The sequence below is a fragment of the Dipteris shenzhenensis genome, chromosome 19 (genome assembly GCF_047967505.1).
Source record: "Dipteris shenzhenensis isolate YYH24624 ecotype China chromosome 19, Dip_SZ_1.0, whole genome shotgun sequence".
In the NCBI taxonomy this organism is placed as follows: Eukaryota; Viridiplantae; Streptophyta; class Polypodiopsida; order Gleicheniales; family Dipteridaceae; genus Dipteris; species Dipteris shenzhenensis.
The window spans coordinates 34,165,701-34,188,922 of NC_141614.1; the positions used below are offsets into that span (position 1 = coordinate 34,165,701).

At 46.3% G+C, this 23,222-nt stretch overlaps 1 pseudogene across 1 annotated transcript in view; it reads right to left on the minus strand.

Moving 5' to 3' along the window:
* LOC147890378 (putative oxidoreductase At4g09670) overlaps positions 1 to 23,222 on the minus strand; it is a 47,719-nt pseudogene that overhangs the window by 12,080 nt on the left and 12,417 nt on the right. The gene's annotated exons all lie outside the window — the stretch shown is intronic.

Below are 23,222 nucleotides of genomic sequence, written 5' to 3' on the forward strand. Positions count from 1 at the left end.
CTCGGTTTAATTGGCTTATGGAAGAAACGCCTTGCTATACGTGTTCTCTCACAGAACTGCAGTTCCGGTCCTTGTGAGAGGAACTGGAGCACTTGGGCCCTCTTTCACACAAAGAAGAGGAACAGATTGAGCACGGCTCAATTGGAGCGGTTGGTGTTTTGTCATTGCAACCTCCGTCTCCTTGAGTTCACCACCGGCTGCCCCGAACCTCGCCAAGTGAATGTAGACAAGGTGGACATGGAGAAGATGAAGGCCATACCAGATATCCCACGGGAGGAGCTGGACATATACACCATGTTGTATGAGGAGCTGTCAGCACCAGCACACCACACACGATCATACACTCAACCATCTGGAGATGGTGCTAGTACTTCAGTTGCACCCGATGGTCATGATCCTGATGTTGATGATTCTTCTTCAAACAGTGACACAGATGCCTCAAGCTTATTTGAGGATGCAGAGGATGACGATGACGAGGAGTCCATGGATGATGCAGATGATCAGTAGTCCTGCTGCTTTTTTTTATATCATCCATGGGTGCTTTTATTTTGAGTCTTGCATGACTCATGAGTCATGAGTCATGATCATGAAATTTGTGGATCATGAATCATGATCATGTATGGAGTCTGGACATTGGATACTTTCAAGTTTCAAGTTTCAACTTGTGTGCTAAGTTTAAACTTTAAAGTACTTCAAACTTCTAAATTTCAGATTCTTGTAATGCCAAACTTGTTAGTCAGGACTCATGATACATGTTGATTTCAGATTATTGAAGCATCATTCAAGAATTTAGAATCATAGAGGCATGAATGATGCATTGATGCTTGAAGGCTGAAGCTTCAGCCTTCAAGTATAGATAATTGTAATTTGTATTATGTATGATTTGCACTCTATTGATAATTATATTATGTATAAAAAATAAATTTTTATACATAAATTGTATCATATTGCCGTTTCTTCCGTTTCTGTTTCGGCGGGGCCCGAAAACTCCGTTTCTTCCGTTTCCGTTTCGGCTGGTAACTATGCCGTGTACCTTTACCAACGACCTTTCCTTGAAGATCCAGAATTTGTGCACCATTCTTATCGAAGTGAACTTTGAGGTCCCGATCCATGATCGCAAAAACGGACAACAAGTTCCTCTTGATATCTGGCACATAAAGAACATCGGACAACTGTTTTACAACTCCATCTGACTTGAGAGCAATCGTACCTTTTCCTTTTGCTGGACATTTTGCATCATTGCTGACTGCTACCAGGATGTCATTCCCTACCGGCTGTAGAGAGGTATACCAATCCTTCCGACTGGTCATGTGGCGCGATCCACCACTGTCAATGATCCAAGGTTCATCCGCAGGTACATGAACTGCCTCCGTGCAAATCTCCTCAATTGCTACGAACAGCTCTACTGGTACTGCCTGCGCGCTGTTGCTGGACTCTTTCTTTACTCCGTTCTTCTCATCTGCAATCTTCTTTCGACACTCATTCAGCTTGTGCCCTGCCTTGTTGCAATAGAAGCACTTGATCTTCTTCTTTCTCTTTTTATCATCAGAAGAAGATGGGTTACCAGAGTCCTTACCCTTACCTTTCTTTGATCTAGCATAGAAAGCCGAATCTTCTCCAATCCTCATCTTTTGACGCATCTCCTCCTCCAGAAGCATCGTGCTGAAATCCTCAAAATTGAGGGGCGGATTTCTGTTCTGCGTATTCAACGCCGTAACAAGACCGTCGTACTTTGGTGGGAGAATCCATATGCACCTTCGTGCTAGATTCTCGCTAGCGATGGTGATGCCAATCGCAGTCATCTGATCGCGCAGATTCTTCACCTTGGTGATGAACTTCTCTGCCGCTTCAGATTCAGACAATTTCTCGTTCACAAGTTGAGTCTCCAGATTCTAAATCCGCGTCTGATTCATGGTCTCGTACTGATTTTTCAAAAACGTCCATGCCTCCTCCGCTGTGGTGACATGTTGAATTAACGCCATGACGGAATCACTTACACTGCAGACAATAGAACACAACGCATCTGCATTTCTTCTTGTCCACGCGAGAATCTCATCCGCAGTTGATACTATCTGTTGTCCTGCATTGGCTAGATCCGGTCTCGCAACAGGCTTCATGTCCACCCCAGTAGCAGTGTCCCAAAGCTCATATGCGCTTAGGATGGTCTTCATTTTGAACTTCCAGAGTGGATAGTTAGAGCCGTCCAACTTTTCGCTTTCGCTGAACGGTGGGATTCGCAGTCTTGCGGGCTGGGCCATCTCTCACAATCTGCTCGCAAACACAAACACACTACCAAATCTTCTTGCTAGAGTCCAAGCTCTGATACCATGTAAGAAGACAATACAACGTCTGTGCTTAACAGATAACAGGATCTCGTACGCAAAAGCAGATAGTATGGGGAATCAAAAATTGATTACTGTAAAAGTGATACAATAGATGGCGCTGCCTCCCAGCCGTGCGCTCCTGTGAGAGAAGCTTTGATGGCGTGCTGGAAACAGTGGAGGATGGAGGTTGGATGCTAAGGAATCAGGGTTGCTGTAGCCAGTGATGAAATGGGCTTCAAGGGCTTGCTCTTATATAGCCACCAGTCGTAGTCGGTTGGGCTCAATTGAGACCCAGTCCGCCCAAAACAGTCAACTGGGGGTTGGTCCCGAAATAGGCCACCAACCACATGATAGAATCGGTGCGCAAAATAGAGCAACTGACCTATGGTTGCCGTTCAGCCCAGAGCCATCCGGGATCATCTGGGGCTCCAAACGGGCTCCGCAACCCGAGAGTGGGCTATCCCGAGAAATGCTCCGTCTACCCTCAATGCGGTCAGCCATGGGATGCCTTCCCGCACTTGCATGTAGCCTAGTTGGCGGTGTGCCAACTCTATCTGAAGCCGTCCAGCCATCAGGCCACACATGGCCCCCATCTGGTGTCCAAACCAGGACCTACTGGATAACCGAGCTACTCAAATGCCTTCTCCTCATATGGGAGGCTTACAAGTACCGCGTAGTTACACAAGAGTGGAGCATTGATATCTAACACTAACTCTGTATGGGGGCCTATTGGGTGGCTCGCTACCAAGAATGAGTTATATGCCATGATCCTCAGGCCTCTCACGGGGTAGCTCCCGTGGCAAAGCATCAGAAAAGCAATCTTTGAAACTGAAATTTATTCTGATCTGCCTCTCTTATTTCAGCATGCATTTTCATATCTCTCTCTTTTACAAAAACCATGTAAGCTGAAACTGCAGACTTTATTTCTTTTCCAACACAACTATATGATACAATGGAAATAGTTTCCCCTCTATTCCTAGCAACCACACGATGTACTTTGCCCCTATGTACAAACTCCAGCACTCTTTCAGGAAGAGTCAACTTCACTGCCTTGTGATGAAACCAAGGCATACCCAAGACTACATCATGGTGTTTTTGTGGAGAAATGAAGAAGTCTTCCTAATCCACATAACTTTGTACATGAAGACAGAGCTTCCCTATCAAGGGAGTGACTGGCACAGGGTTCCCACAGAACATCTGGTCGGCATTCAGAGCCCTACCCAACTCCTCCGTCTTTATTCCTAGCCTCAAGGCTAGATCCTCTGATATAAAGTTATCAGTAGCCCGTGGATCGAACAAAATCAGCGCTTGCTGGTCTCTGACTTTGCCCCAAGATAGCAGCAATTCTCGTTCCTCTGGGTTTGAAACATGACCCAGTATGTCAGGAGTTTCTCCTGCCATTGGCTTTTGCAGTCCCCATGGCTTCTCTGCCTCTTTTCCCTTCGAAGTAGAAGGCTTTTTTGGGCACTGGGCAGCCACACGCCCCTCTTTGCCGCATCTGAAGCATTTACCCTCTTTCCTGAAAGTTTCAATTTGAACTGTGGTCTTTCCTTATAGGGCTTTTGTACCTGGTTTCCCCTCGGCTTCTGAGGCTGAAATCCCCTCTTCTGAGCCTTGGGAAACTCTCTTGTTTCAAACTTGGAGATCGCCGTCTTTTTATCCCCCGGTAACCTTGCATGTAGTGAAGGCACACTAGTAGGATCCTACATGTACATGCGACTAGCCACATTGGCTGAATGCATGAGATCTGATATTTCTTTAATATCTTTAGTGTTCACTTGGGCCTTTATCTTTGGAGTGAGTCTGGCCCTGTACTTCCTTAGTTGAGTCTTGTCAGAAATATTCTTGAAAGGTGAAACCTGCAAGCATGCGTCCCAAAATTTCTGATTGTAAGACTCCATTGTATCTTGTGCTCTCATATGAATGCTCTCCCAACCCAAAAGGACATGATCCCGAAACTGTTTGGGAATAAATTGTTTATAGAAAGCTTTCTTGAAGTCCTTCCATTTCCTGCGGGCTACATAGTTGGCTGTTTTAGCTATCCACCATGCACTGGCTGTACCAGTCAAGTGTAAACCAACCATACAGAGCTTTGAGGACTCACTAAAATTTTCTAGGCTGAAGACACCATCACATTGCCTTATGAATTGCATAGCCTTTTCAGCTTGGCAGTACTGGCCATTGTAAGTGGCAAATCTTACTGACTTCCCACCGTCCTTGAATTCTTTAGTCTCCACCTTCCTGCTAGACTTCTTCTTCTTCTTCTTCTTCTTTGACTCTGAAGATCCCGAAGAAGGAGGTGATGTCCAGGATGAAGAGGTAGAGCTAGAAGATGAAGACGAATTGGATGAACTGGCCTCATTACGAACCTAATACAAATAGGCCAAAGTATCTCATGCATCCTTGGCTATCTTGCAAGATCTGATGTGAGAGATAATAAATCTCTTGCATGCAAATGCAATTAAGGCATGTGCTGGGCATCCCTAAGATCCCAGTGGGCCTATTCTGTTGTAGGAGGATTTGGTGCAGCAACAGTAGTACAGCCAGAAGTGATTGTAGTAGCAGTAGCACAACTTGTAGTAGATGTTGTGGTAGCAGGTGCATTGCCTGAGAGACAGCTCTAGTCTCTGATCCAGATACAATACCCCAAAAAGTGTCGACCTCCAACACAACTATCTACAACTGCATTGCTTGAGAGACATCTCTAATCCGTACAACATACACTCCTCAATCAGACAGCTGGACTGATAGAGGAGTGTACCCTGTAAGGACGATGGGGCTAGTCGATGCTATATGATTGAAGCTGCTCGTTGTACGATTGACGAACTGAAAGTGTGACTATACAAATGAATCAACATCATGCTACCATACGGACGTATCAACACAACTCGTGTCAGGCAGCATAAACATGTAGATGATTGACAAGCAGCAACAACACAAGCCTATATGGATGACGATGATGTACAGACAAATCCGAATAGCGGCCGAGATCTGTATGGACAATGATGTGTGACGATTGCGGTATTTGGCAGCACTTTGTATGAATGGAGCACAGAGCTGGTCAGAGCCAAGAGCAATGGGTAACTGATGCACAGGGGAGGCAAGTTGGATTATGCAATCCTACTCCGATACCACTGATGGGTGCAGGGAGCAATGGAATGGAGATGGAATGCAAGGAAGCAAACAACAAGCTGAGAAAACTCAAGTATACTTGCAAATGGATAATGAAGAAAATACAAGAGTGGCCAATATATGGCCCTAGAGTCAATTAGGCAACTAAGGACTAAAAATGTCCTAAGTGAACTAGGTGTACTAAGACTAAATCTCCCAATTGGCCTATAAGGCCATACTAGGGCTAAGTGCCAACACCTTTGCCATGTCTGTCACCACTCTTCAGCCAGTTTGTTGGCCAAATCTCCCCGCCATGTAGTCGCTAGTCTGCCCGATGTAACCCGCCTTGGATCTAGGCCTGCTCCTGCTTTCATGCATCTGTACTAGCCTCCAAACGTTTCGTGCTCCTGCTTTCATGTAACCCACCTTGGATCTAGGCCTGCTCTTGCTTTCATGCATCCGTACCAGCCTCCAAACATTTCGTGCAGCTGTCTGCAGCATCCCATACACAAGCGCCACATGTTCAAGCAGGTCCTGGGCTGATTGCAACCTGTTCCATGCTGTAAATCCTGTGCAGATCAGCTCCAACCTATTCTTGGTAGACACGTGGCTATTCCATACAAATTCCGTCCTCCAATGCAGCTCCAAACTTCCAGGTAAGCTCTTGATTGTGCTGCCCACATGGCAACCCATGTGGCAGCCCCTTTTCATGTTTATTGTGTGAGTATGCTGCCCACATGACAGCCTATGTGCCATCTCTCTTTCCTATTTATTTTGGCACATTTGCTGCCCAAGTCAATGTGTTGTCCATGTGGCAACCCCATGCTACCCTGGTCCCCCTCCCCCATGCTCTCCTCATATGGGGGTTCTCAACCAGGGAGGGGACCACCTTTCAATCTCGTATCACCTGAGACACATGAAGAGCGGAGTCTCTCCACAGCATGCTATAGAGGCTCAAATGCAGAATATCAAGTAACTGTTGTACTGTGTGCCTGCTTGCTCTGAAAGCAAACCCTGTACCTCATCGAGGTACCCACCAAAAGCCTATGTAATCCTTTATTGTCCCCTTCTGAAGTACAGCATCCATTTGACCATGAGACCCCGGGGCCCTCCATGGAATCCACCCTCGTGTCAGTGTCGACAGCCACACACCTGGAAGGTGCCAAACGCTCCATGCTGTCCTTCATCTTCACAAAGGCATCTGACTCCTCGTCAACCCACATCTCTATGTCGGACATCCTTATTGTGGTTTCTTGGTCAACATATCTGACCTCGGTAACACTCGGTGATGTCACCAGGAACAACTCTTCGATTACCACATTTGCTTTGGCCTCTCCCTCTGAATCTGAGTCGGACTCCTTTCTTTTGTTTTTCTGATCCACCTTTTTCTTTCTGCAGTCCTTTGCAAAATGTCCTAGCGTATCACAATAGAAGCACTTCTTCTTCTGCTTCCTCTTGGAAGTGTCTTCATCATCACAGTCGTCTTTCTTGGACTTGCCACTATAAGGCTTTCCCTTACCTTTGCCAACGTAATCCTTTGCCAGCAGTGCCTTGTCGTCTTTGTCGTCGTTGTAGAGCTTCTCCCTAGCTTCCTCCTATAGCAGTAATGGCCCCAATTCCTTAAACGTTAGAGGTTTGGTTCTCTGTCCTACTGTCACGATCGTAACAAAGCTCTTGAAACTCCGAGGTAGTCTCCTCAGTACCATCAAGGCCAAATGGCACGAGTCTGTCTTCTGACCAACTGCCGCCAGTTGATCCCTCACCACCTTGACCTTCGTCAAGTGGCTATGTACCGTATCTCCTTCTTCCATATCAAGATTGTGGAGTTGATGCTGAAGAAGTAAAATCTGGGAGGTGTTGTCCGTCTCGTATAGATCCTTCAGAGTGACCCACGCCTCTACTGACATCTCAGCCATCTAGATATGTGGAAGAGCAGAGTCCGCCATAGTCCCTATGATTGATGCCAAGGCATGGGCATCTCTGTCTTCCCAAGCTTCGAGCTCCTTTCTGTCTACTGCCATGAGTATCTTCCCTTGCCTGTCCACCATGTCCTCCGGCTTCGCCTCCACTCCCGTTGTCAGCTTCCACAACTTTTGAGCCACTAAATGACTCCAAATCTTGACTTTCCAGATCGGGTAGTTGGTCCCGTCCAGTTTACTAGACTCTCCAAAGTTAGGGATAGTGAATGAGAGAAAACTGGGGGAGGAGGAAGGGAGAGTAGGGGCTGAAGAGGCTGTGGTGGTCGACATCTCTGCTGTTTATGCCACACTGTGTACTCATTTGAGCCTTAAGCAGTGGTGCCAATGATAATGGCTGGGGCTTCCACATCACGCGTCAATGCCAACCAATCCCTCACTACTAATGGCTCTGCAGGTGTCGTAATCGCCGCCACCGCTGCGGTGGCCGATGTAGTCACGTTGGGCTATTCCACTCCCATCATAATCTCCCAGTCAACCTCAACACCAAATGCCTCTGAACTTTCATCTTCGATAATGGATAATTTTTCCCATCTAGCTTGCCCGTCTCCCCAAAATTAGGAATCGGATATCTCATAGCCAATTACAATGGACTGAGAGAGATAGAGATAGAAAGGCATAGACTTGCCTAAATCCTAAGTCAGACTCCTCGCAAGGGAATTGGTCCTTCAAACATAAAAAATGATTCTCTCAAGCTTTGAATCAACGTCGTCCTTCCCAAGGGTCCTTGCCTTCAAGCTCCCACCACTTGTGAACTTCTGTCAGAGCTCTAATACCATGAGTATAACAATGCAATGAATCCCATAGGGTAAAGGTTATGTATAGTGGCACATTTGGAATCCAAAACTTCTTCCCTTAATGTGTACTTAGATAGATGTGCAACAAGTAAGTGGACAAAATGCACAAAAGAGATGTAGAACAAGATATATATTTCCGTCCAAGATAAACACAATACAAAATAGATGTACTATACTCTACCAGTAGAGTGCAGGCTAGATGTGGACCCTTGAAGACACAAAACACTGTTCTCCTACCTCTGTGGCACTTCCAAAAACACTTGGCGTGCATGCTCCCTATGAGGTTATGTGGGCCTCGTCACCGTGCCCTACAAACACACCTTCAGGCTGCTCCTCCCAGACAAACACAAGGCAATGTTTGACTTGGAACTTTGACCTCCTTGCTGCTCTGAAACACAGCCACTGATAAGGCACAAGCTGCCCCTTCAATCCACCTTCTTAAAGCTCTATGGACAGCCAAGGATGAAGACACCTTTGAGCTCTTTGATCTCTGCCAACAGCCACCTCCCTTGCTGCAATAGAATGCTCCAATGAAAGACCTTGAGACAGGCTTTGTGCAGCACCAATCTGCTGATAGAATGGATGGTGAATAAGACTAAGAGGGCTCCCTTTTATAGAGCCCAACGTAACCGACCCAAACAAGCCGACACCTCGTCTATGGGGCCGACCCTGTTGGTTTGTGGGTTCAAACCCACCTGTAGCCAATTGGCTGCCCTGTTGGTCCTGCCTGACCACGTGGCAGTCCAGGCTCCTTTGCCTTGTCCCAAGACTGCTCTCGACTCTGTTTGCTTATTAGATCTACCTGCCATTTAGTCGCCAGACTGCCCCATGTAACCAGACTTGGATATGGACTTGCTCCTGCTTTCTTGCATCCATACCAGCCTCCAAATGTTCCGTACAACTGCCTGCACCAACCCGTACACACGCACCACGTGTTCCAGCAGTTCTTGCAAGGTCCAGGGCTGATTGCGATCTGTTCCATGCTGACAATCCTGCACAGATCTGCTCCAACGTATTCCTCATAGACACGTGGCTATTCTGTACCACTTCTGTCCTCCAAGGGCTCCAAGGGAGTTCCAAACTGCCAGGTAAGCTCTTGATTTGCTGTCCACATGGCAGCCCATCTTTCTTGTTTGTTCTAGGTAAGTTTGCTGCCCACATGACAGCCAATGTGATGTCCGTGTGGCAGCCCCATCCTACCCTGGTCCACCTCCCCCATGAGCTACTCATATGGGGGCTCACAATTGGGGAGGTGACCACCTAATTCCCAACAACCCCACTCAAGTACCTAAACATGGGACCAATGAAATGCACAGAATGCATATCGACCGAGCAACTATTAAAGAGGATGTTTACACTAGCCTGGGACCAATCAAATGCACAGAATGCATATCAACCGAGCAACTATTCAAGAGGATGTTTACAGTAGCCTTGGGTGTGGTCCTATGTACATGAAAGAGTCAAAAAGATACAAGACAAGCGACAAACTAATAGGTTGAGAAGGCCAACCAAACTCGAACTAGCCCTACACTAGCCCTTTGAATAGAGCTAACTGCCACAAACCTCAGGGTGAAATTAGAAGTAAAATCATAGTGTATTGATCCCCCAATTTTAAGTCAAGCAAATAAAGAGTAGTTAAAAGTAAACTTCCTCCATAATTTCAGCATGACACGTGGCAAGCTGAGCCGGCATCCTGAGGTTGCAGCCATGACATATGGCATGGGACACATGGCAGCCCATGAAGGGGCATAGGGCACATCGCAGCCTGTGGGGACATTTGGCGGACCATGCTTGTACTATGGCACCACTCGTCACTACAAGAACTCCAGCCCCCATGCAGCATGCAACCCACCAAATTCCAAGGGGGGCCAGCCCACCATGCCAAAATGGGAAATACTCTCTCCCCCTTCATTTGCATACATTTTCTCACCCCTTACTCTCCTCCAGCCTCCTATAACAGTGCTTCTCCATGCAGTTCTGCCAAGCAACAGCTCTACTCCACGCAGCTGAGCAATGGCCATCCTCCGTGCAGCTCTGCAGCAGAGCTTCTCTATAGCCCATTCTCCACGCAGCTCTTCAGAGTCCCTCCTTGGAGCAGGCCTTTCCCCATGCAGTCCTACAGCAGTACCTCCCTGAAGAATCCCTTTTTCCCATGCAGTCCTGCAGCAGCACCTTCTTGGAGCAGCTCTTTCTCCATGAAGTTCTGCAGCAGCAACAGCCCCTGCAGCAGCACTTCCACAACAGCAGCAACTTCTCTTCTTGCAGCAGCATCTCCTTCTACATCAGCTCCTCCTGCTACAGCCCCTTTCTTTGCAGAAACTCCTCCTACAGTAGCCCTTCTCCTACAGCAGCTCTCATGCACTAGCACTCCTTCAAGCTGTTTTCTCACACAGTCCTGCAGCAGAACACTCCCTATGCAATCCTACTCTCTCCCATCAGCTATACCCAAAATTTGAGGCAAATCTGTAGCAGATTTAAATTGTTTCTTGAATCGTACATAGCTTTTGATATTGCATCAGAGAACTAGAAGCACAGAGTTATGCTAAATCAGAACCTTGTTTTCAAAGCATTGGCTAAGTGTTCCTGATGTGTGGAAACAGTGGTAATAGTGCAGGCATCTTCCCTCACAATTGGAGGGGCCTCGGAGCCTTGAGCAGCCTCACCATGCTACGTTGTGAGACATTGTTTATGTATATAGGCTTACTGCTCAACCTTGAAGTTCAATTTCAAACCTTGAACATAGCTCCGGCTACAGTCTAAGTCCTTTCTAGTTTGATATCAAGTTTGGAAGGTGTTAATAAGATTCACTTCAAACTTTGGTCTTGTATCTCATTCTAATAAAGAGCCTGGATAACGGGGTGGGCCCCGTCTTGGCCCCCTATCATGTGTTCATCTTTTCTCAAGCAATATTGTATATTTCAGCTTCTATCTTTTCAGATCCAAGCAATATTCCGCAATGTTATGAAAAGCAATCTTTCCCCTACCCCTTTTAAGAGAGCACTCAAAGGTTTCAACCTTCCTCTTGGCGACCACAATTTGGGCTTCCACTTCCACATGGATCTAATTACAACTATTGATATCCCAATTAGGGTTGCCTACGTTCGATGTACGGAACGTTCCATACGTTCCACACTGAAAGTGCAGAAGCAAGGCAGTTTCGCAGCCGTAGAGATAGGGAAGGCACGCAGTTTGGAGGCGTTCTGTTCCGTACGGTGTTATGGATAAATTTGACCAAAGTAAAAGGCATAAATATGTGTGTGCGCTTGTATGTGTGGCAATAGTATAATAAAATATGGTGTGCATAAGGCCAGGGTTGAGGTGGCGAGGCATGACCATGTGCCACCCTTCCATGTAAGAGGACCCATAAGGTGTGTTGTACATAATCCATGGTAGTAATAATATAAAATGATAAGGTGGCATGGGTCCTCCATGCACCACCCCTCCACCTAGGCGATCCCACGCCTGCATTTAGTGAGATATGGCCCAAGGACCATGGGAGAAGTAATATAAAATAGGTGGAGATGGATATTATATTGGATTATTCCCTCCATGTAGGATAGGCCCATGTGGGGGGGGGGTAGAAAGTCCAAGAATGCAAGTTAAATAATGGGAAAGTAGGATGAGGTGGCAAGATTCATTGTGCCAACCCTCCACTTGTCCTCTTAGATGTTTGAACGTATTATAAAATTGGGAAGAGACCAAGGGAGTATCTTAGACTTGGGATATGGAGGTTGATGTATGTCGAAACATGAGGCAAAGAGTTGTCGCACACAATTGAGAGTGTGTAACCGCTTAGCCCACATGGGACACTCTTCCACACACACCATGCATGTGGGAGGATGCATTTATTGGGAGAGATCCCCTCTCTTGGCTATAAAAGGAGGGGGCTATTCCTTGATGGAACACGCTCATTCTTGTAAAGCCACCTAGCTAGTACTTTGATTTCCCCCCCTATCTTTCCAATAAAGCATGACTCTCTTCCCTTGATGTCTCCATCTCTACATTCCATCTCCCATCATGTACATGCTCCTTTCCCCCCTCTTCCTTCCCCCTTGTGCCACTTGGAACACTCTCTTGAAGTCAACGACTTCGAGTGCGAAGGAACTCTAAGAAAAACTTTTTCTCCTTTCTTAAATACTCTTATAGACCGGTTTTCATTTGCATACACCTTGGCTCTATCCATAGCCTAGCGGATATTAGCTCTCGCAAGTGCTAGCATTTCCCGCATCTGAACTACAAAGTTCGCGGCACTAGGCACTTTCTGAGGTATCCCAACTATAGTTGGATTGGCTGGTCTATAACCATAGTTCAGCTCAAACGGATTGAACCCGGTAGAGGAATGTTTTCTATCATTGTAGGCAAACTCCAACAATGGCAACCACTTGTCCCACGTATGTTGCCTCAATGACACATATGCTCTCAGCATATCCTCTAAAGTCTGGTTGACTCTCTCCGTCTGACCATCCGTCTCAGGATGATCCCCACTACTCATTCCCAACTCAGTCCTTAGTGTCTCAAATACCGCTATCCAAAAATGACCGGTAAATCTGACATCTCTGTCTGACACTATGGATCTAGGTAATCCATGCAGACGAAATATATGTCTAATGAACAAATCCGCCACTTGCGGGGCACTAACAGACTCTATAGTTAGAATGAAGTGAGCCATCTTGGTTAGACGATCAACCACCACAAGGATAGAATCATACCCTCCTTGTGTTGTAGGCAGCCCTACAATGTTCACGATGCTCAGTAATACTTTTACTGAATATCAGGATATCGTCAATAAAATATACTACAAACTTTTCGATATACGGACGTAGTAAATCGTTCATAAGCATGACGAATGTCGCTGGAGCATTGGTAAGTCCGAAGGGCATTACCAAAAACTCATAATGACCAAATCTGCTTCTGAAAGCGGTTTTATGCACATCCTCGGCTCTAATCCGGATCTGATGGTAGCCACACTTAAGATCTATCTTGCTGAAAATCACGGCTCCATGTAATGCATCTAGCAAATCATCAATCCGAGCCATCGGATACCTGTGCTTAACAGTGATATTATTCAATGCTCTGTAATCTATACAGAGGCGAAACGTATCATCCTTTTTCTTCTTTAATATCACTGGCGAAGCAAAAGGTGAGAAACTTGGTTGAATCTGCCCCAACTTGAGGTATTCTTGCAGTTGTCTACGCACCTCCGCCTCTTTAGTAAAACTCATTCTATAGGGAGGTCTATTTACAGGTTCTGCCCTCGGAATCAGTTCAATCTTATGCTGAACATTCCGCTCTGGAGGTAATGTTGGGGTAAAGGCACTGGCCACCCTATGTAAATAGTACTTTATGTTGTACTTTAATGTAGGACACTTAAGTACACTAAGTACACATTTGTACTTAGATGTACTTAAGGGTTACTACCTTATCCATAATATATATGTGTGTACTTGGGGAGGTACCACTCACTCATTGTGATTATCCCCACTACTGTGTGTGCAGTGAGTCCTCTCACTCCCTACTCTATCTCCCTCACACTCTATCAACTGGTATCAGAGCCAACGGGCTCTCTCCCTCCGCTTCCACTCTCATCTCTCCCTAGCCTACCCCTACCAGCCTACCCCTACCGTACGGACAGGTCTGTACGGCCGTACGTCGTCCGTACAGCCGTACGGACGGATCGCAGGGCAAGGCTCCAAGGCCGCACGCTGCAAGGGCGAGGGCGCGGGCGGCGTAGCTGCAAGGCGCGGCGCAAGGCGGGGCTGCAGGCTGCAAGGGCGAGGGCGCGGGCGGCGTAGCTCCAAGGCTGCAGCGCGCGGGCTACAGCGCGCAGACTGCAAGGCAAAGGCAAGGGCGGTGCGGCTGCAAGGCAAGGGCGCGGGCGGAGCGGCTGCAACGCGCAGCAGCTATCGACGTTGGCCAAGCAGCTGACCACAGTCGGCCAGAGCCCACAGACAGCCACCAAGGGCCGACCTTCCGTCGGCCATCACCAACAGCCAGCCGACTGGCCCATCCTCTCCTCCTTGCAGAAACTGGTACATCAACTGCTGTACATCAACAGTGTACATCAACAGCGTGCTACGCGCAAGCTCGAGCATTCAGCCACGAAAACATTTTGAAGGTACTGTTTTGCACGAAAATCGAGTGCATAGTACAGCAGCAAGTACACCGTACAAGTACAGCCAGCAGGCAGGGTACCGTGCAAAGGTACGCAAGGTGTTCTATTTGGGGCAGGGCTTTCACTCGCACTGAGGCTTAGCTTATGCCGCAAACAGTGTCGAGACAGGTCTATCACTTAGCCAGTGATTGTATGTCAGTGGTGGCACTGATTGTATGCATTGGACAGATCTGTACTTGATACTTGCAGTGTATGCCTTGTTGGATGCACCTCAATGGATTTGCAGTCAGACGCCTTGTGAGCAGTAGCAGTTGATGCCATTTACTGTGTTAATGCACGGAATGTGCTGTCAATTCAAGGGGCTTTTGATGCTATTATGCTTGGGACAAATGCTTTAGCTTGTTGCTGAAAGTACAATCACTTTTGGTACAGATTTGGTCGATTTTGACCAAGTTTGACTTTAGTCCAATTTGGGGCTTTTGTAGCCTGACCGGCAATCTGTCAAGTGGGAGCACTCTACATGCATCAGGCTATCTCGTAAAGCACTACTATGCTTTGAAAGTGCAAATTCGACTTACAGTGTTTTTTTTTTTTGGTCAAAGGTCAATCTTTTTTTTAATTGGAGGTCAAATCTCTGATTTTCTTCATGCATTCAAAGGGCTTTTGAGCAATCTCACTTCCAAACTGTGAATTCAGTTGGGGGGGAAGTTTCTGGAGCATATGGAGGTCTAAAATCAGAGATCTTCATCCACAATCAGAGATTCACTGTTTTTTGACAGTCCGGGACTGTCAACCAGCAAGTTTGACCAGATTTCACTGTCAAAAAGGTCAAAAAGTACTGCTACTTTTTCAGAAAACAGTTCTGGGATTTTTTCTGGAGCACTTTGAAGGAGCTGTACCGCACTTTCGCCAGCAGACCAGACAACAACAACTTGCTGTACTGTTTCTGCAGCAAGTGGGAGAAAGACTTTCAGTTGGTTTTATGCCACTGAAACAGTACCAAGTTCATTTTCTGATCGTACTTCCGCTGCGGGAGAATTTTCTTGGAGTGACTGGTGCTTAATTGAACACCTACAGGGATTCTACTTTCTTTACTATGAGTTCCAGCATCGACGTGTCGTCCTTGTTCCAGATAAAGAAGCTCGAAGGAGCTAAAAACTACGACATATGGAGGACACAGTGCTACAATGTGTTGATGCAGAAGGACCAGTATAAACCTATAAAGGAGAAGGGTGTTAAGCCCTCCAACATTACTGATGAGCAGTGGGAGAAGATGGACGGCTTGGCCAGGTCGACCATTATGCTTACAGTTGTTGATTCACTGGTTGTAGGCATCAGGGATGAACCTACTGCGTGGAAAATGTGGCAACGCCTTGAGGATACTTATGCCAAGAAAAGTGCCACGGGAAAAGCTTACTGGCTGAAAAAGCTTGTTGGTCTTCAAATGAAGGAGGGGACAGCTATGTCCACTCATATTATTGAGTTTAACAGCATATTCAGCCAGGTGATCAACCAGGGGTTGAAGCTCGATGATGAGCTGAAAGCTACACTCATCTTATGTTCTCTACCTGAGTCATGGGACACATTCAGGATTTCTACCAGCAACTCAAATGTCATTCTGTTATTTGCAGATGTGGAGAGTGCTCTTCTACAGGAAGAGATGAACAGAAAGAACAATGCTATTGGGAAGTCAAATGCTTTGAATGCACGCAGCAGGTCCAAAACACGTGGAAAAGACAGAGAAAGAGAGAGGAGCAAGTCCCGCTCTAAAAGTGATCTTGTCTGCAATTATTGTGGCAAGAAGGGACATATTGAGAAAAAGTGTTTTCAAAAGAAGAATGACCAGAGAGCCAAAGAAGGCAAGGCTCAAGGCAAGTCTAAGGGCAAAGAAAAAGAGGAGCTGAATGTTACTTATGTTAGTGACAGTGACAGTGGACGTGAGATATGTTTCACCTCTTCACTGGAGGCTCATACACTTCATGCTGGTGATGGATCAGATATGTTTTCCTGGATTATAGATTCAGGTGCTTCCTTTCATGTGACATCCTACAGAGATCTGTTTGTCAGATATGCAGGAGGGCAGAAGGGAGTTGTCTTTCTTGGTGATAACCATGCATGTTCTATCGTGACAAAGGTGAGATGGGCTACAGGATTTGGGATCCCAAGAACAGAAAACTTATACGCAGCAATGATGTCGTGTTTGATGAAACCATCATGTTCAAGGAACCTGTTGTACAGCAGGAACCTTTAAAAATAACTATTGATGATGACAGGCATCATGGGCAACACAGACAGGCTGTAAATCAGCCACAACAGCAGCATAATCAGCCATTAAATGATGCTGCAGCAGATCCTAATGGACAGCCAGTTATGGCAGAAAACATCCCAATGGATGAGGCACAGTTAGGTGATCTTCCTGACATGCAAATGCAGCCAGGAATCATGGAACAGCCACCTTATCTGGGTGATGAACAGGCTGGACAGCCAGCTCAAGATGAAGGTCTTTGGGTTAGAAGGTCAACCAGACAGACGCGGCAGCCAGAAAGATTTGTTCCAGGCATTGATTATTTGATGCTCACTGATTGTGGAGAGCCTTCATGCTACAGAGAGGCTAGGCAGAGGGCAGACAAGGTTCAATGGGATCTTGCTATGAAGTCTGAAATGGACAGTCTTCACAAGAATGGCACTTGGGAATTGGTACCCTTGCCTACTGGTAAGAAGGTACTGCCATGCAAATGGGTTTATAGACTTAAAGTCACACCTGGTGAAAAGCCAAGGCATAAAGCCAGACTGGTTGCCAAAGGGTTCAAGCAGGAATATGGTGTTGACTTTGAGGAGATATTCTCTCCCGTTGTCAAGATGACAACACTCAGAACTGTATTAGCATTGGTTGCACATGCAGATATGGATTTGGTCCAAATGGATGTCAAAACAGCATTTCTTCATGGTGATTTACATGAAGAAATTTTTATGCAGCAGCCAGAGGGTTTTACAGTGAAGGGCAAAGAGAAGCTTGTATGCAGACTGAAGAAAAGTCTTTATGGTCTAAAGCAGGCACCCAGGGAATGGTATCATAAGTTTGATACATTCATGCGAACCCAGGGTTACAGGAGAAGTGACATTGATCACTGCTTATATACCAAGAAAGCTTCAGATGGCAGTTTACTTATCCTCATTTTGTATGTGGATGACATGTTAATTGCTGGAAAATCTCATAAGGAAATGAATGCCTTGAAAAAGAGATTGCACCAGACCTTTGATATGAAGGATCTTGGTGATGCCAACCATATATTGGATATGCGCATACTTCGGGATAGGGAAAAGCGGTTGCTATACTTGTCTCAGAAGGAATACATTGGCAAGGTCTTGCAGAGATTTCACATGGAGGGGGGGAAGAGTATTGGTACTCCATTACCTCCTTATGTGAAAATCAGTGCTTTGGACAGATGCTGAGAGAGCTGAGATGTCAAAGATTCCGTATGCATCAGCGTGTGGCAGTCTCATGTATGCTATGGTTGCAACCAGGCCCGATATTGCGTTTGCAGTGGGAGTGGTTAGCAGATACATGGCTAAACCTGGCAGGAAGCATTGGAATGCAGTGAAAGGTGTCATGAGATACCTGAAGGGTACACAGGACTTGTGCATATGTTTCGGCAGTCAAGATGCAAAAGTGCAAGGTTATACAGACTCTGATTATGCTGGTCACCCTGATACCCGGAAGTCTACTACCGGATACGTTTTCACTTTCACTGGAGGTGCAGTGTCGTGGGTATCTAGAATGCAGCAATGCGTTGCATTGTCTACCACAGAAGCAGAATATATTGCAGCCACTGAGGCATGCAAGGAGGCTATATGGCTATCTCGGTTAGTGGCAGATTTGGGTTATCCATTGGAGATTCCATTGTTGCATTGTGACAGTCAGAGTGCCATACAGTTGGCACGTAATCCTGTCTTTCATGCAAAGACGAAGCACATAGATGTGAAATATCACTTCATCAGGGAGGTGCTTGAAAACAAGCAAATTAAGCTTGTTAAGATGCATACACATGACAATCCGGCAGATCTGTTAACCAAAGGGTTAGCTGCAGAGAGGTTTGCACACTGCAGATCTCTTATGGGTATTGGTTGAGGCCAATATTCTTTCTCTCCTTGAGGGCACACTGCCTTTAAGTGGGAGGTTGTTGGGGTAAAGGCACTGGCCACCCTATGTAAATAGTACTTTATGTTGTACTTTAATGTAGGACACTTAAGTACACTAAGTACACATTTGTACTTAGATGTACTTAAGGGTTACTACCTTATCCATAATATATATGTGTGTACTTGGGGAGGTACCACTACTGTGTGTGCAGTGAGTCCTCTCACTCCCTACTCTATCTCCCTCACACTCTATCAGGTAACCCATAAGGTAGTTCATCCCTAAAACATTCAGAGAACTCCTCTGTTATAAGATTAGCCAACTTGGCCATCTCACACTTTGCGTAACATCAGTGCTAGCCGAAGAATCATCAACCAGCTCTACCGATGTTGTGCAAAGGAATAAAAACTCTTCTTGAGCTTTTCGGATTTCCATCACGGAAACCAACGATCCCTGAGGTATATCTTTTTCACCTCGCAAGACATAAAGCACATCATTCATCTTGAATTGATATACGTGCTTTTTCCAATCAATGGCTAGATTCTTCCTAGAATGCCACGCCATACCCAGGGCTATATCTGCATGAGCAAGCTTGGTCATTTCAAAATCAAGCTTCTCAGCATAGTCCTGAATACGAAGCTCCAACTGGGTAACCCTTTGGTCCCATACTTTAGTTGAACTTCCATCGGCCATCCTGACTGTATACGCATAGTCAGATGGACTTGTCTTTAATTTCAGCCTCTTCACGAGCTTGGAGTTAATCACATTGTGAGTTGACGTTGTGAGTTGACGCTGAGTCAAACAACACAATGACATCATGATTGGCCACTTGCCCTTTCACTTTAATTAACTTCGTATCATTAAAGGCTGTATACCCCGTTGCTGCGGGCTTAGATAGGATGTTATCAGGTGCACTCGTCACTAGCTTAGCAACAGACACACATAACAAACAAGGTACTAACCTCTGAGAAGATCCCGCTAGCTGAATCTGCATCTCTTCCACTTTGGGACTTCCCTCCATCTCCACGTCGCATTCTGAGATCACCATCTCAGCCATCCGACGATCTTTGTTACGTGGACAATCCTTCCACTGATGAGGCTGAAGGCAACCAAAACATAAGCCTTCTCTCCTCGCTTTTTCCCTTTGTTCTGGGTTTAAGGGAGACTTAGACCAAGCCCGGGCTGCCATTGGGGTTACTTTCCTTTTCACTCCAATGGTGGTACTTGATTTAGGAGTTTCAGCTGGTTTCGCCTGCTTGGCTTGACCACTCGGCTGAGAACCACTCCCTCTACTAGTCCATTTCTTCTTAAACCCAGATTTCTTCGGATACCCATATTGGGTTCCGACTTGTGCAAACCCACTTGGCCTGTTGCCCTTGGCATCCTCATAGTTCAGGGCTATAGCTATTGCATCATCTAACGTGTTTGCGTACTTAGCCCGAACTTCCATTTTTATTCGATCATTCAATCCAAATATGAAATCTTTCATTTGGATTGATTGAGGCAGGGGTTCATCAACCTTCATTACACTCTCTCGAAACTTATCAGTGTATTTTGCCACCGATAAATTTCTTTGACGAAGGTTCCTATATTGATCCCAAGCTCGGGATGCTTCGTCAGGAGGTAAGAAGTGTTTCCTGAACTCTCTTTTAAACCCCTCCCAGGTAGTGGATACTATACCATCTTTTTGTTGTTTGATCCATCACCGATCCGCTGCCTCACTAAACATGTGGATGGCCTCGCGGATCTTCTTGATGTCATTTCTGATTTCACAAATGGTGAACGCCTCGTCCCATTTGTGTAACCAGGTCTCAATGACATCGGAACTACGGTCGTTCATCCGACCAGAATACTTTTCTGGCCTGTAATTGGCAATATTTGGCACTTTAGCCTTCCTAGGCTCGACTGTATGGACATTAGACTCCGGTTTCATTGGAGCCTTTCCCTTCTCCTCTCGAGAAGGTTTGACAGACATACTGTGCATCGCTCTCCTAAGTTCTGACTGCCCTGGATTGGCCTGCAACTGCTGCGCTAATAACTGTTGCAAGGCATCCTCAAGCAATGCAATCCTGCCAGATAAAGTATGAGCTACTGGGCGCGACACTTGCTGGGTCAGCCGGACTCCTGACTCACCAGGGTCCCTCCTAGAAGCTCCCTCTTCTACTTCCATTTAGTTCAATGGGTGTTTTGTTCTGGTTTGTTTTGTTTTGTTTTGTTTTGTTTTGTTTTGCTTTTTTAAAACACCGCTAGAACACTGTATTTACAAGCTGACACAATTCAGTGTACTGACACTCTGACACAATTCCCTATACTAGGGAATACCTACAATCCCACATGTACCATGACTAGGCATTTGACACATGCATAACCCAAATAGCGCTTTTCCCTATACTAGGGAAATTCCTGCAAACTGACTTTGACTGAAGCACACAGGCATATGCACAGGTGCATATGCATAATCTGTCCCTGCTATAGCATCGCAAACTGCAGACACTGCTACAATCACAAGAGCCTAATCTATTTCTGACAAAACATGAATGATAGAACAAAAGGGAAAAATGAGTAAAGTGCTCCCTAGTCTAAATCTGTCTGAGGGAATCTGTCTCAGGTCGATTTGCGGGGTAGCAGAACTTGCAGAAGGGTTGGCAGTTGATGCTTCAATTTTGCAGCTTGCACTATTGGAAATTGAGCGAGTTGGAGCCAATTGTAACACAATTACTCTGATTGCAACTACAGTTGGTAATTGAAACTGGTGGCCAACGAAGTCCCAGCATACGAGCTGTTTACGTGCCCTTGAAGGGCTGCGACTGTGGGCCCGATGTATTGGAACCTTGCTCTCCGTTCCTCGTCACAATTTACGAACCAAGAGAGATGACCTTGCAAATAATACGTACAGCCACCACGCTGTTTGTCGTCAAACCATCAGCCTAACACCGTCCGTCAAGGTCGATGAGTGCAGAACCTGCCCGTCAACCCACGAACCTTTATGCACAACACACCGCAATTCCTGCTCGCCAGTGCCAAAGGACCACCGCGCTGTTCTGCCTGGAATCAGTCTCCTCGTCGTCACGTATTGCTTCGAAAGCCTCACCGTTCACGAACCATCGCCTGTGCGTCAATCCCTTCGCTAGTCTGTCAACCTGCCTTTCATGCGCTCTGCGACAAGCTTGCGTAGGCCAGCGCCGATCGAACCCACAAACAGTCCCGCACTCCTTGTACCCGACCGCTTCAGATCACGCTCACGATTTTTTTTTTTTCGTCAATCTTACAGCTCTGGTCTTTCATCACCCAGATCGTCTCTCTCACCTAGCAACCTTTGGCTCTGATACCAATTGTTAGACACTACTTCTAATCTCCTAATGCAAATCACGGGAGAAGCACTGAGTTATTCCACCCAGTCAAATCTTGCTGAAGCATGAGAGCTCACAGAGAATTCGAATCATAAATATACGTGAACAGTTCCTTCTCATCTCTCACTAGCTTCAACAAGCCCCATCTCCCTAGATAGATCTAGATGCCACATGTCATCCATATAGGGCCTTCCTAATGCAACATTTCACCCCTCTCTTGGGATGCTTTAATTCCTTTGCCCCTAGGCACATTCCTTGCATTAGGCCCTTAGCCTTAGATCCACCTAGTCTGCTGCTATCAACCCTCACCTAGGACCTTGACATTAATTCCCTCCCGATCATTTACATGAAGCGCAAACAAATATATTACAAAGATAGATCCTTTAAGGGAAATGTCGACTGATTCTTCCGAGGTCATGCTACCTCGGCTAGAGCGTAACACTTGACCTCGGGAAAAGAAGTCGTATCACCTCAGACCCCTCTCCAAACCGTGGACCCGGGCCGCCCTAGGAAGAAGGTGTCCTTCTCAGAGCCCTCAGATGCTGAGATGGCAGACCCACCAACAGAGAAGACTAAAAGATCTCTCAGGAGTAAGTGGTCGCCCTCGAATTTTTCCATCGACTCGGGACAAGAGGACTATTCGGTCGTTCAGGACCTTGCTCATCAGTCTTTGAGCATCACGCTCCCTCAACTAATAGCATTAAGCCCTAAGGTGAGACGTGAGCTGCAGCAAGGGCTCTCAACAAGGAGGAGGAAGAAAAAGGGAAAGGTACAAGAGGTCTCTTCTATCTCTAAAGAAATTGATCGGCACCCACATATAGTAGATGTCATCATAGATAATTGCCGTGTCAAAAGTGTGTGTCTTGATGGGGGAGCTGCATGTAATATCATGGTGCCCCGAATCATGAAGAAATTGAATTTGAAATGCACAAGGTGTTCCTCCACTCGAATCAAGGTAGTAGATGGTCGACGACTCGCCACCCTAGGAGTTATTGAGGATTTGCCCATCACTGTCAATGGGTTGACCACCACCGTCAATTTCTATGTAGTGGACATCGAAGATACAGGCAGGAGTTACCCAGCCATACTTGGGAGACCATGGTTGAGAAAGAGTGATATAGTCAGCTATTGGAAGACATGACACATGTCTTTTGGTGCTTCTAAGGAGAAGATCCCGGTGCAACCAGGTGCCACGGAACCAGAAGAAGAAGAGGAGCAAGACAGTGATACTCTCTCATCCTCGGTGTCTGAATCGATGGAAGAATCAAACGGGAGGAGGAGGAAGTTTACATGATGGGGGTGGCTCCGACCCCGCCACCTGTAGAAAAGGTAACAGCTAGTCCTCAATAGCTTGAATCTATGCTTTTCCCAGACCTCACTCCAAGTGACAAAGACGAGTTCCTAGAAATGTTCA